This window comes from Pan troglodytes, chromosome 6 (assembly GCF_028858775.2).
Source record: "Pan troglodytes isolate AG18354 chromosome 6, NHGRI_mPanTro3-v2.0_pri, whole genome shotgun sequence".
Classification (NCBI taxonomy): Eukaryota; Metazoa; Chordata; class Mammalia; order Primates; family Hominidae; genus Pan; species Pan troglodytes.
The window spans coordinates 146,240,011-146,255,644 of NC_072404.2; the positions used below are offsets into that span (position 1 = coordinate 146,240,011).

General features: G+C 45.1%; 2 long non-coding RNA genes and 2 other non-coding genes across 11 annotated transcripts in view; 1 reads left to right on the forward strand and 3 right to left on the reverse strand.

Annotated features, from left to right (window-relative positions):
* Window positions 1-15,634, forward strand: part of LOC134810475 (uncharacterized) — a 123,518-nt gene that overhangs the window by 92,691 nt on the left and 15,193 nt on the right. The window lies entirely within an intron of this gene.
* Window positions 1-15,634, reverse strand: part of LOC735584 (uncharacterized) — a 236,762-nt gene that overhangs the window by 3,453 nt on the left and 217,675 nt on the right. For 3 of the 8 annotated variants that reach the window (XR_010158677.1, XR_010158673.1, XR_010158665.1), the window contains one exon: window positions 9,058-15,626. This is a non-coding gene — a long non-coding RNA (uncharacterized LOC735584). The other 5 variants (XR_010158663.1, XR_010158662.1, XR_010158655.1 and 2 more) reach the window with 5 other exon arrangements.
* Window positions 1,370-1,433, reverse strand: MIR29A (microRNA mir-29a). The gene has a single exon (NR_039599.1). It is a non-coding gene; the product is annotated as a microRNA mir-29a (primary transcript).
* On the reverse strand, window positions 2,083-2,163 carry MIR29B-1 (microRNA mir-29b-1). Its single transcript, NR_032017.1, has one exon. It is a non-coding gene; the product is annotated as a microRNA mir-29b-1 (primary transcript).

Genomic DNA, 15,634 nt, shown 5'->3' on the forward strand with positions numbered 1-15,634 from the left:
ATATTAACTCTTGATTGTGAGGCCAGTGGCTTTTCCAGGCCAGAAAGAAAACAGGACAAGGCCCAAATTCCACCAGGTGCCCCTGCAGTTCTCCAGGACGCCACATGGGGACAGCAGGTGGCCGGTCTGTGCAGTACCTGTGTTGGGAGCTGCACACAGGGGCCCCTGGAGGAGGAGCGGCTGAGATGGCTCATTCTTGAGCCTTTTATTTTATTTTATTATTTTTATATTTTATTATTATACTTTAAGTTCTAGCATACATGTGCTTATACCCAAAGGATTATAAATCATGATGCTATAAAGAGCCTTTTATTTTTGCCTCTTAGTGGACCTAAAAACTCAGTATTGTTTTTGGTCTAATGACTTCACTTCTAGTGAGGTTGTGTTAGTCCGTTTTGCGCTGCTATAAAGACATACCCGAGACAGGGTAATTTATATAGTAAAGAGGTTTATTTGGCTTACAGTTTTGCAGCCGTACAAGCATGGCACTGGTACCTGCTTGGCTCCTGATGAGGCCTCAGGATGTTTTATACATGGTGGAAGGCGGAGAGGGAGCAGACATGTCACATGGCGAGAGAGGGAGCAAGAAAGAAAGAGCAAGAGAGAGGAAGGAGGTGCCAGCTTTTTTAAACAACCGGCTCCCTCTAACTGAGCAGGAACTCGCTAAGTGAGGACATCACCAAGCCATTCACAAGGGATCCGCCCCATCACTCAACCACCCCCACCAGGCCCCACCCCCAATACTGGGGATCACACTTCAACATGAGATTGGAGGGGACAAACATCCAAACCACATCAAAGGTATACTCTAGGATCCTAGTTCAAGTAGCACCTGCTTTTGTTGCTTTGCCTTCTAAACTGAACTGACACATATTAGCACAGTTCTGTCTCAGCCATAGAAACCCAGTTTCTCTGGACCATTTTTCCTTATGTAAGAAAATGACCTGTTTAACCATGGAGGGAACTCCTCAGCCAGCTAAGAGAGGAGAGTTCAGAGATAGCTGGTGCAGCTTCTCATCAACAACAGAATTGACTCCCTCGCTGCTCCTTTCCCATCATCTAAGCCAGTCATCGATTTTCCCCAGGAGTGTTTCTAGGTATCCATCACCAAAACAAAACCCCCACCAAGTCTATGGAATTTCTATAAAGTAAAGTATAACCATTCATGATATGCTAATAGTGAACCATTTGTTAGTATTATACCACATGCAATTCAGGTCAGTGAAATTCAACTTAGAAACTGGAAGAAGAAAAATCACCTTTGCATTATTGCTTTGCATTTGTTTTCTTAGTTCTTGTCTATGGCCCCAACGGTCACCAATACATTTCCTCTCAGCAGTCAGCATCATGGTGCTCTTCCCCAATCATTATAACCGATTTCAGATGGTGCTAGAAAATTATATTGACTCTGAACACCAAAAGAAATCAGTCATCCTCTAAGGGGTCACAGAAGGTCGTGAGGGTTGGGAGGGCCCAAATCTTACTAAATCCGGCATACATTGGGCTCTTTAACCCAGGCACAATGGAATGAGTCTGTACTATCTATTAAGTGCTATAGGTTTATTCCACAAAGAAGTATAAAATTCCAACAATGCGATATCCTGTACAATTACATTCATCCCTTGGTATCCTTGAGGGATTGGTTCCAGAAAGCCCCTTGGATACCAAAATCCACAGATGCTCAAGTCTCTGATAGAAAATGGTGTAGTATTTGCATACAACCTACACACATCCTCCTGTATACTTTAAATCGTCTCTAGATTACTTAGAATACTTAATGCAATGCAAATGATATGCAAATAATTGTTATGCAGTATTGTTAGAGAATAATGACAAGAAGAAAGTCTGTTCATGTTCAATACAGACACAACTTATTTTTGGAAAACTTTCGATCACAGTTGGATCCGCCAGTGCAGAGACCTGACTGCCATTCGTGATATATGCCACCACTGTTGGCAGGGGTGAGGAAGGGGTCAGCTACATGTGAGGCAGGTTCTCACAGCCGTCCTGCTGTTGCTTTCAAATACTTCAGAGCTGTCCCATTCACTTCTTTTGCTGTTGGCAGTGCAGCGCAGCTGGTCTCCCCCAAGAACACTGATTTCAAATGGTGCTAGACAATCACTATTTAAATCTAAACCACCATATGAAACCAGCTTCCTGAAGAAGCTTTATGATCTATTTTTTTCTTCATAATGCTCTCTTACAATAAACCCAAGACAACCTAGAAAGGAAAAGTTGAAACCTAGCTGTGAGTTACTCAGTGGTCTAAACAGAGCTTTGGCAAATTTCATATATTCATAAACTGATGTCACCGAATTTGTTATTGATGGGAGAGCATGCCTGGGACTCCCTTATTCTTAAGTTGCCCAGACAAAGGTTCAGCTTCGTCATTTAGAGGCAAGGGCACATGTCAGCCCCGTCACTCTTGGGTGGGAAGACAAGGAAAATCCTTTGCTTGGGTAAAGGCAGGAGAAGTCAGAGGCATCCTGTGATCAAGTACCCAGGCAGGCGAAGGACGACTAGCAGTGGTGCTGGAGAACCGTCCGTCGGACATGCAAATAGGACAAAACAAGCAAGTGCTCCATAGAAGTTGAAGAAAAACGCTTTCCTAAACCTATTATTTTCACTTGGAGATAACTTTGATCCAAAGGATTACTGAGATTTTGGGGTCTAGGGAAGAAAATAGACTAGCTCAGAGGCTAAGTCACATAATGGCACTAATGAGATGCTAATGTCACTTCCGGAATGAATTCCTTAGACTGCATCTATGAGTTAGGGGTTTTTGTGAGCTTTACTTAAGATTCTCCTTCCCTCTACTCCAAAGGTAAGGCTTTGTACTCTGAGTTCTCCTTGGCAAATTATTTTTTGCAGCAGTTCTTTTTCCCCGTCATGGTATAGTTCTTGATATCATCTTATTAGGTGGCCTGTTGTCGTCCCTTTTTGTGTTCTAGGCATCCAAAAAGATACTTCATGTACCCAGGCCACCTAATTAAAGGGGTGTGCACTGTTTTTATAAACTGTTATAAAAAATTTTATACATTAAATTGGAATGACAATACAATGAATTCCTAAATCCATACTATCTAAATTCAATAACTATTCCTTTTTATCATGTTTTGCTTTAATCATCTATATGTAATATAGATACATATTTTTTGCTGTATTGTTTGAAAGTAAATTGATAACCACCCATACATACACCACTCCTAACTACTTTGAGGTCATTCTGTAAAATGAAGACACTCTTCTACATAACCACAAAATCTTACCATACCTAAGAAAACAAACAATTCCTTAGTACCCACAAATATCCAGCCTACATCCAACTTCTCCCACTTTCTCCAAACAAAAGGTTTTTTATAGGTTTTTCAAACCCAGATCGCATCAAGGTTGATTCACTAAGACTCTTTGGTCTCTTTTAGCCTCAAAACACTACCCAACCTTTTCTTTGGCTTGTTTTATCATGACATACCACCTTGTGAAAACCAGGCTCCAATCCTGGCTGTACCATTCACTTAGTCTGTTCCCTTGGCTTGTATTTAAGAACTGAACTTTAGTTTCTCCGTCTGACTTTCCTCATATATCATCCTCATTTTACAATCTCACTGTGTGTATTAGAAGAACATCCAATTACCACGTGCCTGTGGTTGATGATTCCAAGTGGGTTCAGTGCTAATCAGTCAGGAGGTGCACTGCAGGCTGTTTACCTTGGGTCTGATTAGCATAACATTCTTGTTCCTCATGGGCTTGGCCAGTTATCTTTTCATAAGGAGATCCCAGCACAAACTCATCCTTCATCATCATGGAGAAGCATCCACAGCACATACCTATTGCTGCTAGGCTGGTTTTTAAAAAAAATCTCTGTGAATAAGGGAATAGAACACCAGGGCTATGGAGATGCGTGGCAATCATTTCATCAAAGATGTAAACAGCTTGTTGACTGCAGTGAAAGGCACATACTTTGTGAAGTGACAGGCAGTGACACATTTCAAGTGGATAGTAAATTTAAGCACCAAAACTGGGAAAAGTGCCAGGACAGAAGAATCACTGCAACTCTCAAATAATGGTTTCACTAATTCTGTGATTCCTTTAGGGACCCCCTGCATCCTTCTGTATATGCTACTCTAATTCGCAGTATCAGTGACTGAAGTACAAAAGAAGCAGCCAGATTATTCTCATCAGTTACAAAACTCTAAAGTCTGCTTATTTTTGATAAATAACTAGTCACAGTGTTTGCCTACTGCCTAGAAGTTTTTTCAAATGATTAACACTTCAGTTATGGGGAAAATTTTTCCTGAAGAATGAATTTCTTTCTTTTACTTATGTCTTATAAGATCATATATATCTCATACACCAAATACGTCACACACACTATATATTCAACCATGCCCTTAGCAGGGCCAAACAAATATGCTAAGTTTTTTACATTGTCTTTATGTATGCTTCTCAAAAATTCAGCAGAAGGCTAAGCGTGGTGGCTCATACCTGTAATCCCAGCATTTTGGGAGGCTGAGGCAGGCAGATCACTTGAGGTCAGAAGTTTGAGACCAACCTGGCCAACATGGTGAAACCCCATATCTACTAAAAAAATACAAAAAAAAAAAAACTAGCCAGGCGTGGTGGCACATGTCTGTAGTGAGGCTGAGGCCGAGGCAGGAGAGTTGCTTGAGCCCAGTAGGCGGAGGTTGGTTGCACTGAGCTGAGATCGTGCCATTGCACTCCAGCCTGGGTGACAGAGCAAGCCTCTGTTTCAAAAAAATTAGCCGGGTATGGGATGCCTGCAATCCCAGCTACTCAGGTATTGCATGCCTGCAATCCCAGCTACTCAGGAGGCTGAGGCAGGAAAATCACTTGAACCTGGGAGGCAGAGGTTGCAGTGAGCCAAGATCATGCCACTGCACTCCAGCCTGGGCAATACAGCCAGACTCCATCTCAAAAAAAAAAAAAAAAAAAAAAAGGCCGGGCACAGTGGCTCACGCCTGTAATCCCAGCACTGTGGGAGGCCGAGGCAGGTGGATCACGAGGTCAGGAGTTCAAGACTAGCCTGGCCAAGAAGGTGAAACCCTCTCTCTACTAACTAATAATACAAAAATTAGCTGGGCGGGAGGCTGAGGCAGGAGAATTGCCTGAACCCGGGTGGCAGAGGTTGCGGTGAGCCAAGATCACGCCACTGGATTCCAGCCTGGGCGAAAGAGTGAGACTGTCTCCAAAAAAAAAAAAAAAAAAAAAAAAAAATCAGAGGAATAAAGGTATGATACATTATTTTGCATTTGTGGGCTCTTCATATTAGCCCAGTGTGACAAGGTCATTTGGTATATCTTCCCACATTGCTTTTATGTCCTTGGGGAGAAAGTGGGGTACTGAGTTGGCAAGTAGTGACCACACCAGGTACTCCTGTGTGGCAACAGCTGAGTAGTGGCAGTCGATTGTTTTCTGTGACATGAAAAGCCAGCAAACTGGCTTAAGGTCACTTCCCCTGGGGTTTGAGGATTTCACAAGGAGAGCTCTATCTGAGCAGGACATTTCTTTAAGAACGTAGCTTTGAAATGTTCGAGACATCAGGACAAAACAGTCCCAACCTGAGTATTGAGGCTGGACTACAGATGCAACTGTTACGCAACAGAACACACTGTGATAGACATCTTGAGTTGGGTCCTTGTTTTCACATAAAGCAAGAGGCTGGTTTCCTGAAAATAAGTCTCCATGAAGAGACTGGCTACCCAGTTAACGGCAAAAAACCCCCCATGGCTCACTAGTAAAGAGATGGAAGAAAACCAGTTGATAAATTAAAAAGGGCTCATTCATTCTCTTTCCAGGGCATGCATAGGAGAACAGAGTGAGACAAGTGGGATCCGCTTATTTTGTTGAGTCTTTCAGTGACTTTCAGCTGCAAGGGCAACTCTACTGAGAAGGAAAGATTTCACTCAGTAAACATTAGCATGTTTCCAACCCTCCCTAGCCTCTCATTTCCAACAATCAACTTGATTGTTCTGTATTTTTAGGCCAGGATACACTAGGGCTGAATTTCTGTAACTCAGGATGTTCTATTTTAATCATCAGCAATTTTAAGGCATGGCAACATCTGAAAGAAAAAAAAAACGTAATGACTCTTTCTTACACACAGAACATGCACTTAAAATTGTCAAAACTCTCCATCTCCAGCATTAAAACAATCATCTTTCAAGAACAAAATCCTTTCTCAGTGTCTCTCAGCCCACAAGCCATGAGAATGTGTCTCCATTTCAAAACCCAGTCTGTACCGTCATGCTTCCGCTGTTTCTCAGCAAGCTGCCTTTCTTTGTAACTTTTTTCTTCCAAATCTGATTGATAGTGAAGCTGGAGCCTGAGATGTAAATTAATAAACCACACCAGGAACTCCTTGCATGGCAAAAGCTGAACAGTACAAATCCATTGTTTTCCTGGATGTGAAATGCCAGTCTGTTCTTGCATGAGCAAACTGGATTAAAGTCACTTCCCTTGGGGCCTGCAGATTTCACAAGGAGAACTGCATCTGAGCAGGACACTTCTTTAAGATGTAGCTTCAAAATGTTTGGGACATTGGACACAATAGTCCTAAGCTGAGTATTCAGGCCGGACTATGGGTGCAACTGGTACTGCCCTGACGAGGGGCCACACAGCTCTAAGTCCTTCTTTGTTGCCCCATGTGCCTTGAATGGATGTTTTCTTATAGGAAGCGGATGAACAAGTTAACACAGGATCTGGCTGGGCTGCTTACTAGCTATGTGATCCTGGGCAAATCATTTAATTTTTCTGAGCTTCGGTATCCTGATCTGGAGAATGGAGATGCGAATTTCTATATTGCAGTGGTTGTTAGGGTCATATGTAATGCAGTCTGTAAAAACAGTGGGTCACTTTTAAAGCACTATGTGAATGTTTGGTGTTTTATCAGCTGGATCAGAACACTGGAGTGCTTTTGAGGGAGAAGGCCAAAATGAACTGAAAAGTGATGGGAAGTGTACTCTGTGAAATAGTCATAGCTTCCATTTTTGGAACACTTACTGCATGGCAGACACTATGCTATGTGCTTCACATGGACTTTCTTGGCATTCACAACCACTAACATGGTTGGTGGTGGCATCTTCGTCTTTCAGAAGAGGGGCTAGAGACTTAGAAAGGGTACATGACTTCACTTCCTCTTGGTCACAGAGCTGGAGTGGCAGACCAGGACTCAAACTCCAACATGCCTGATTGCCAGCCCAGGCATTCAGCCAGCACTCTTTACTGCTCTGTCCTTTATTACCATTCAGCGCATCTTCACATGGACCTCTGAACAGTCACTGGCCCCAAGTCTCAGGGTTTCATCAGTAAGTACATGAGTAAACCATGAAAGCCAGCTTTGGTCCTGAGGAGTAGAAGTAGCACCAAATAGCTCACCAAGAGAAAGGGAGAAAAATCGGAAATGAGCACAGTTTGGCTTTTGCACTGAGTGGTCAGAAGACCTGGGCCCTCCACCACACTTCTGACATGCAGTGTGACATTAAGCCAGTCCCGTCTTCTCTAAAGCCTCGTTTTCCCCCTAACCTTGAAGAAGTTCAAGTCAAAGAGCACAGTGATGAGTCCCACAGATCATGCTTGAGATGGTGACAGTGTTAAAATACTGACTCCAAAATACAGCCCGGCAGTTTATCTTCTCGAGTTTCCTGTTTTTGTGACACTGTATGGTGAGATGGCCAAATGCAGACTCCAGAGCCAGAGTGCCAAGCTCTGCCACCAGCTCCTCACACAACCCTGCACAAATCACTTTAACTCTCTGTGCCTCAGTCTCCTCATCTGTAAAATGAGGGTAATAGGCCGGGCGCGGTGGCTCACGCCTGTAATCCCAGCACTTTTGGAGGCTGTGATGGGCGGATCACGAGGTCAAGAGATTGAGATCATCCTGGCCAACATGGTGAAGTCTCATCTCTATAAAAATACAAAAATTAGCTGGGCGTGGTGGCATGTGCCTGTAGTCCCAGCTACCTGGGAGGCTGAGGCAGGAGAATCACTTGAACCTGGGAGGCGGAGGTTGCAGCAGTGAGACGAAATCGTGCCACTGCACTCCAGCCTGGCGACAGAGTGAGACTCCGTCTCAAAAAAAAAAGATGGTAATAACTGGACCTAGCACATAAGGTTGTTGTGAGGATTAAATCAGGTAAATATGATGAAGCCATCTGAACCAGTGTTAGCACAATGTAAATATTCAGTAAATGGTAGCTATGATAATAAAAGTAATACATTAGTTTTCAATAAGCACATTATAAACAGAGATGTGGCTAAGAGATCCACCACAGCTGGTAAATGGAGAGGGTGCAGAGATCCTGCTGTCACATGCTTTGCCATACATTGACACATTCTGGAGTAACTGACTGCAAAGCTGAAATGGCATCCCCAACTGAATTTACTGAAATTCATATATTTAATATTTTTGACTGCCTTCTCCTCTTCCCATTCTAAGACCTGAATATGGGATCTATACCCTTGTTTTTAAGCAGGAGTTCATGTTATAGATTCTTCCTGACCGTAAACCGGGAGTTGGGTGGTTGAGAGAAAAAGAGTAGAGATCAAATACTAATGATCATTTAAAAAAATATATCAGGCTTGTCAGGCACGGTGGCTCACACCTGTAATCCCAGCACTTTGAGAGGCTGAGGCAGAGAATCACTTGGCCCAAGTGTTTGAAACCAGGGCAACACAGGGAGACTCTGCCTCTACAAAAGAAATTTTAAAAAACTAGCCAGGCGTGGGTGGTGCACGCCTGTGGTCCCAGCTACTTGGGAGGCTGAGGTGGGAGGATCGCTTGAGCTTGGGAGGTTGAGGCCGCAGTGAGTTGTGATCACACCACTGTACTCCAGCCTGGGCAACAGAGCAAAACCCTACCTCAAAAAAGAAAAAGAAAAATGTACTGAGGAATCATCCAGGGACAAAATAAAACTCCCTTGAGGTTGACTTATAAGCAGAAACCTCTACTTACGTAGGTGTAAAAGCAGTCTGTTAACAGATATTTTCCAGGCACAGAAATCCTCAGGAGGCATTTGTTCAGAAGACCTGCACCTGGAATTTAAATGACAGTATGAGCTCCTAGGAAATCTCCTGGAGTAACAGCAGAAGAAAAAGTCAGTTGTTTTCTCGTAAGCATGTTTCTCCACCAGTGTCACCAACAGATGCATTTTTAAAAACAAGAAATAGAAAGCACCTTCTCTTTCCTGCTTAAGACACACAGGTTGGGAAAGTTCCTGTACAGTGAGCAACACATGCCCCCTCATGCTGGTGCTCTGTGCGGGAGAAAACGCGAGGTGTGGCCGTTGCTAAGGAAACCGCTGACATGAGGCAGAGCAGCAAGGTTTGCTCAGCAAGGTGTCTTAGGAAATTAAACACAGTCTAAGCCTATAGATCCCATCACAGAAGAAAGGCAGGCAAGGATCCCGCACAGGAGACGGTAGAAGGCTTCTATTTTCACAACTGATTCTGCAGCCTCGTGCTGTAGCAGTACAGGCTGCAGAAGATTTGTGGAGGGGAGCGCCGGTCTGCAAGGACGGTCTGTGACGGCTTCAGAATCAGGTGGAGGGCAACTGAGAAGAATGGAAACCACCTCACATTCTCTCCTACCTGGTCTAACTTTACAGACGAAATGAATCTTTCAGCTGCATCACAAGAGAGGAAGCCAAGGTCGTAGGGTCTTCATTTCTGAAAACTGATTGTTCAAGTAAATCCTTCAGTCGTCCCCCTGATGCGACCTGCTAGGGAAGCTGGGAGTGCCTTCACAGTGGCTCCAAGGGGGTGTCCTTATAGGGGATTACATCTCAAGACACATTTTACCCAGCAAGAGGCTGCATGACTCAGCAGTCTGATGAAGAAAGCTCTGTTAAGTTACCACCAATTGCAATTTCTAAGTTAATGATTACAGCTCCACCGAGGAACCAGAACACAGCTGAGGCCACAGAGCATTCCCTGTGCTTACTGGCCAGTGGGGGTGATGTGGCCCAGATGTGTGGGATGGAGCGGAATGGTGAAGACAATGATTTGTGATTCGCAGGTGGATTCTTTAAGCCAGGTGCTACTGAACATGCTCTTCAGTGACTGGGAAGCTCTCAAGATGATATCAGAACAGGAACAGATTCTGTTGGGAAGATTCTTGAGAGTTGAGATTAAAATCCAAGAGGAGCTCGGCCAGTAAAATAAATGGTCAGAAAAAGCCATTTGATACTGTCCTACAACAGAAAATACATCTAAAAAATCAAGCTGAGAAGTACAGATGGGAAGGAAGAGGCACTGGGGTAAAACAACAATCAAACCAACGTGAAGCTGCCGAACACACAGGATTCTGGAATATTTAAACACTATCATAATAGCATGTTTCCAAAATTGTCTGATTATAAAAATGAGGATAGAAACCAACGTCAGACAGGAGCTCTTTCATTTTTTTCTTTTTTTTTCTTTTGTGAGATAGTCTCACTCTGTCACCCAGGCTGGAGTGCAGTGGCATGATCTTGACTCATTGTAACCTCCGCCTCCTGGGTTCGAGCGATTTTTTCTCATGCCTCAGCCTCCCAAGTAGCTGGAGTTTTAGGCGTGTGCCACTACACGCAGCTAATTTTTGTATTTTTAGTAGAGATGGGGTTTTGCCATGTTGGCCACGCTGGTCTTGACCTCCTGACCTCAGGTGATCCGCCCACCTCGGCCTCCCAAAGTGTTGGGATTATAGGTGTGAGCCACCGCGCCCAGCCCTCTTTCACTTTTCAACAGTAACTGAGGTCTGTGTCAGATTGTGAGGAACACCTGTCTGCTGCTTTCTGGAAGCTTTCAGTATTTGAAAAAGTGGCTAGGGAAGCTGCTGGGAAGTCCTTCAATTAACCTTAAAAAGCATGTAATAAAACCTAATTATAGAGCATGCTTCTTTCATCCTCTCTGTCACTCTTTTAGAGAATGTGGTGACTTTCTAAGCCACTGTCCCTGCAACCTCCTAGGATTTAGATGTATGAACATTATTTACAGATGGGAAAAACAGAGCACTGAAAGTTTTGGTCAAGAAAACTGTACGGGTTAGTGACGGGGTTTCTCAGTTGTGAAGACTTGAGCTTGACAAATGCATTTTCAGCTTCCCAGGATACCCCTGGCTCCTCAGTGAGCACTGGAAGTCTGTCCCTTCTATAGCAGCCCTTGGCAGTTCCAGTCTAGGGGCAGAAGCCAGCCTGCCACTGCAGAGAAGAGCAGCAAGTTCCAGCCCAGCCGGCGAGCACGCTGCACTAATGGGATTCCCGAGGCTCTGGCGGGAAGTCACGGGTCAAGTGAGGTCTTCTTAGGTGCTCAACAGTCACACTCTGGGGCCTGAAAGGTCTTAGAAGCTTATCTCTGTCAATCTCTGCTTAGAATCAAATCGATCCATCAATACCTTTTCCTTCTCTTTGCTTCTCCTACTGAGCCCCAGCATATTTGAGTGAAGGTACTTATATGTACGTAGCCTTTTAAAAGCCAAGTACTATCAAGTGAGCTCCCATTTCAAGGCACGTTTGAACTGGGAATAGAAAGACGGGCAGCTTAAGCTTTGGGGTCATACAGACCCGGATTCAAATTTCACTTGTTACACAGCCTTGGCAAGCTATTCAATCCTTTTGGGGCTTTAGTTTTTTGTTTTGTTTTTTTAATTTATAAAGTAGAAATGGTAATGTTAACTCTCAGAGTTGTTGTGAAAACACAGCTGACTCAAATAAAATACAAGATACATAGATTTTCAACACGTTAACCCCCACCACCCCACCACTTTCCCCTGTGAGGGGATGGCACATCTAACATTTTTGGGTAAAATTTCCAGAAGATCTATACAGTCGAATTGTTAAAACTGGTGTGAAAGACTAAAATAAGATTAGGCATCAGTAAATCAAGGCTGCGGGTGGGTCTGGGGGCTTCTCTGGAGGGAAAGGCCAGACCAAGGGATGTCCCAACAGGAAGTTAGGAGTCTGGGGAAAGAGATATGATCTGAAACTGGGACCAGGAAATTCCAACCATTTCTGCCTACTGATTACTCATCATTGATTCACCACGTTTACAATTTACCAGGAGGATAAGGGAGCAAACTGGAGAGGTAAATCCCACTGAAGTTTAAAACATAAAAATAGACAATGACAGAGGGTGTCAAAGGAAACCACAGAGCATGGCAGGGGCAAACACAGGAGGCGCCGGTCCCCGTGAGCCAGACACAGGAGGGACATGCCACTTCTTCCGCGAGGGACTAACTAGCAGCAATGCTGCAGAGACACAGGTCACTTCTCAACATTCCTGGTCAAGACAGACCTCTTAAAATCATGGGTAAATATCCACCGACTGCCTCCTAGAAGCCCACACTGTGCTGCACACTGCTGGGGAATACTGAGGAGGGGATGTGAAATGTCTGTATGTGACCCAGGACCTAACTGTGGAATGGAGTCCAATTCTCAGGGACAGAGAAAGTGCTCCGGTGTGTCCTGCTGGTGGAGAGCACAATTGTCATTGGAGACTGGATGAGCTCAGGGCAGGCTGATGGATGATTCAGGAGAGGCTTCACAGGGGCCGGGGCCTGAGCTGGGCTCTCCAGGGGTGCAGCCTGGGCAGGGGAGAAAGGGAGAACTCTAGGAAGGGGACAGTAAAATCATGCCAGATGTGGCAGGGGTGAAGACAGTGGGGGATTGGGCAGAGCCACGGTAGACATCCCACCACCAGGGATCAGAGATGACAGGGCAGCAGGCGTGCGGGGGTGGAGCCCACATGTAGATCCCCCGCCCCCGCACACAGGGTCAAAGTTAGCTGGGATCAGGGATGACGGGGGGTGAGAAGAAGCGTGAATTTTATGAAGAGTAGAAGAAACAGATGTTTGTTAAGACCTAACATGTGGGAGGCACTGCTGTGGACAGGAGTGAGTGAGACGCGGGGCCGGTCTTTATGGAGTTTACAAGCTGGCGGGGGATACAGCCCTGTGGACAGATAACTGTCATTACACGGCCTAAACACTAGCATAGGGGGAATTCTAGGAGATACAGGGACCCCCAGGTATGGCACCAGACTATGGGGTCAGAATAAGATTTCACCACAGAGGTATGAGCAAAAAGAAACAGGATATGGTCTGTTCCTTTCAAGCTTCCCACAGGGGCCAGGAGCCCCTTTTGCAGGATGTCTTAATAAATGGGACATAAAGGTACCCATTTGTCTAGAGTGCAGTGTTGGCTGCAGACAGTGAACATATGAAATGATGCCCTTAAAATGCCCTTTGGCTCAAAACGAGTCCCCTTCCCTGACCCTAGCTTTAGAAATCAAAAGGAAGATGATCATGTCATGGGACCCCAAATTACACTCACACTGCAGGTGAAACACTGAGGTGACTTTCACACGCACAGCTAAGAAGGAAGCCAGTTTCCATATGACTGCAAGTGCACAGAAAATCTAGCATGCCGAACAGGAGGAGCAGTGGAGGGGAGTGCTCGCTTAGGAGGGACCCAGGAGCGTGCAAAGCCTCCGTCCTGAATCTGCTCCCTCTATGTAAGGAGGCCATGAATAAGGTACCCATTCCAAGAACAACAGCAAGGGGAGGGTTAGGAGACATTCTCATCCAATGTGAATATAAAAATCTTAAGAAGAAAACAATACCCACTGCTTTCTGTTCCATTGTCCCAGCTTACTGTGTGATTTTCTGTTAGGAGAACTGTACCCACAGCTTTAATTTGATGCATTTGCTGGATCATGCTTTTTTAAACAAATATAAAGCAGAGAAGAAAAAAAATCCAAGGTAGATTTCAGTTAAACTATCACCACCACGACTCTCCAATTCACTCCCGTGTAGAAAATGTGCATTTGTTTCTACGGAGCATGTGTAGACAGCCCTAGCTCCCTGGAAGAGAGATCTGAGGGAAGGCCATTATGGACGCACAGTGGTCTTAACACAGCGAAACTCCTCTCTTCAGTAGCTTTTTTTTTTTTTTTTTTTTTGAGACAGAGTCTTGCTCTGTTGCCCAGGCCGGAGGCAGTGGTGCAATTGCAATCTAGGCTCACTGCAACCTCCGCCTCCCAGGTTCAAGTGATTCTCCTGCCTCAGCCTCCCAAGTAGCTAGACTATGGGTATGCCCCACTACACCCAGCTAATTTTTGTATTTTGAGTAGAGATGGGATTTCACTATGTTGGCCAGGCTGGTCTTCAACTCCTGATCTCAGGTGATCCACTCGCCTGGGCCTCCCAGAGTGTTAGGATTACAGGCGTGAGCCACCAAGCCCAGCCAGTAGCTCTTTTTAAAATAAACTGGGCTGGGCATGGTGGCTCACACCTGTAGTCGCAGCACTTTGGGAGGCCAAGGCTGGAGGATCGCTTGAGGCCATGAGTTCGAGACCAGCCTGGGCAACACAGCAAGACTGCATGTCTCTACAAAAAAGTTTAAAAGTAGCTGGGCGTGGTGGTGAGTGTAGTCCCAGCTACTTGGGAGGCTGAGGCAGGAGGATCGTTTGAGCCCAGGAGGTTGAGGCTGCAGTGAGCCTTGATGGTGCCACTGCACTCCAGTGACAGAGCGAGACCCTGTCATACACACAAAAAAAATTAAAATAAAATAAATTGCCTACTTTAAAAATAAAGACAAGGTGGGGCGCAGTGGCTCATGCATGTAATCCTAGCACTTTGGGAAGACGAGACAGGTGGATCACTTGAGGTCAGGAGTTCGAGAGCAGCCTGGCCAACATGGCGGAACCCCGTCTCTACTAAAAATACAAAAATTAGGCGAGCTAAGAGATCACAGCGCTGCACTCCAGCCTGGGTGATGGAGCGAGACTCTGTCTCAAAAAAATAAAAATAAAATAAAAATAAAAATAATACAGGTGTTGGGGACGGGGTCTGGGAGGTGGCTGTCATTTATCTCCAAAATCATGCTAGAAGCTAAATATATAATCATTTTTCCTCCACGTTGTTTCCATGGGCTTAGAAGAGGGAAAAAATGGCACTTAGTGTTACTAGGACCAAAAGACAGCTCCTCCTACTAAAAGATCATCCTGGAGTTGCTTAACTGAATATTTATGACATACTAACATCCTTTGGGGGAAAACACGTTTCGAAATAATCAATTAAAAAAAGCAAAGTGATAAATGACAGCTGTTTAAACACCACCTGGAAAAATAGGATTTACTCCACAGCAGCTCCCTGGGTGCAGAGATCTCGGTGCAGATCCCATTTCGCTGACTTGCTTTCTCTCCTTAGACAAATGTGTGTGGCGGGGCTGAGTACCTGCTCATGTCCTTTTCTGGGGACGCCACACATGGCCGGTTTCTGGCCCTCGGGGACAGTGGCTCAGGTCCCGAGGAGAACCCTTACTGGCTGTAGTGTGGTGGGCACAGCAGGGGTGGGCCGGTTCACCTCCTGGCTTTGAAGAAATGGGTTCTCTCCTATGGCATCTGTGATCCCCAAAGTCCTCAATCAAGCAGGAAGGGGGTGAGTCGATGGCTCTTCCCAAGGCCTTCTCCTCCCATGGACGGCTTCTCTGTCCGAGTTCTCTCGCCGTTTCTCCCCCTTTACTCCATCCCAAGAGGCACTTGTGAGCTTCAAGGGCATCTTCTAAATATTACATTCACTCAGTGCCCCAAAGAGGACAGCCTGTTCTTAGAACATTGCTCAATTCTTTCTCCTGCGGTA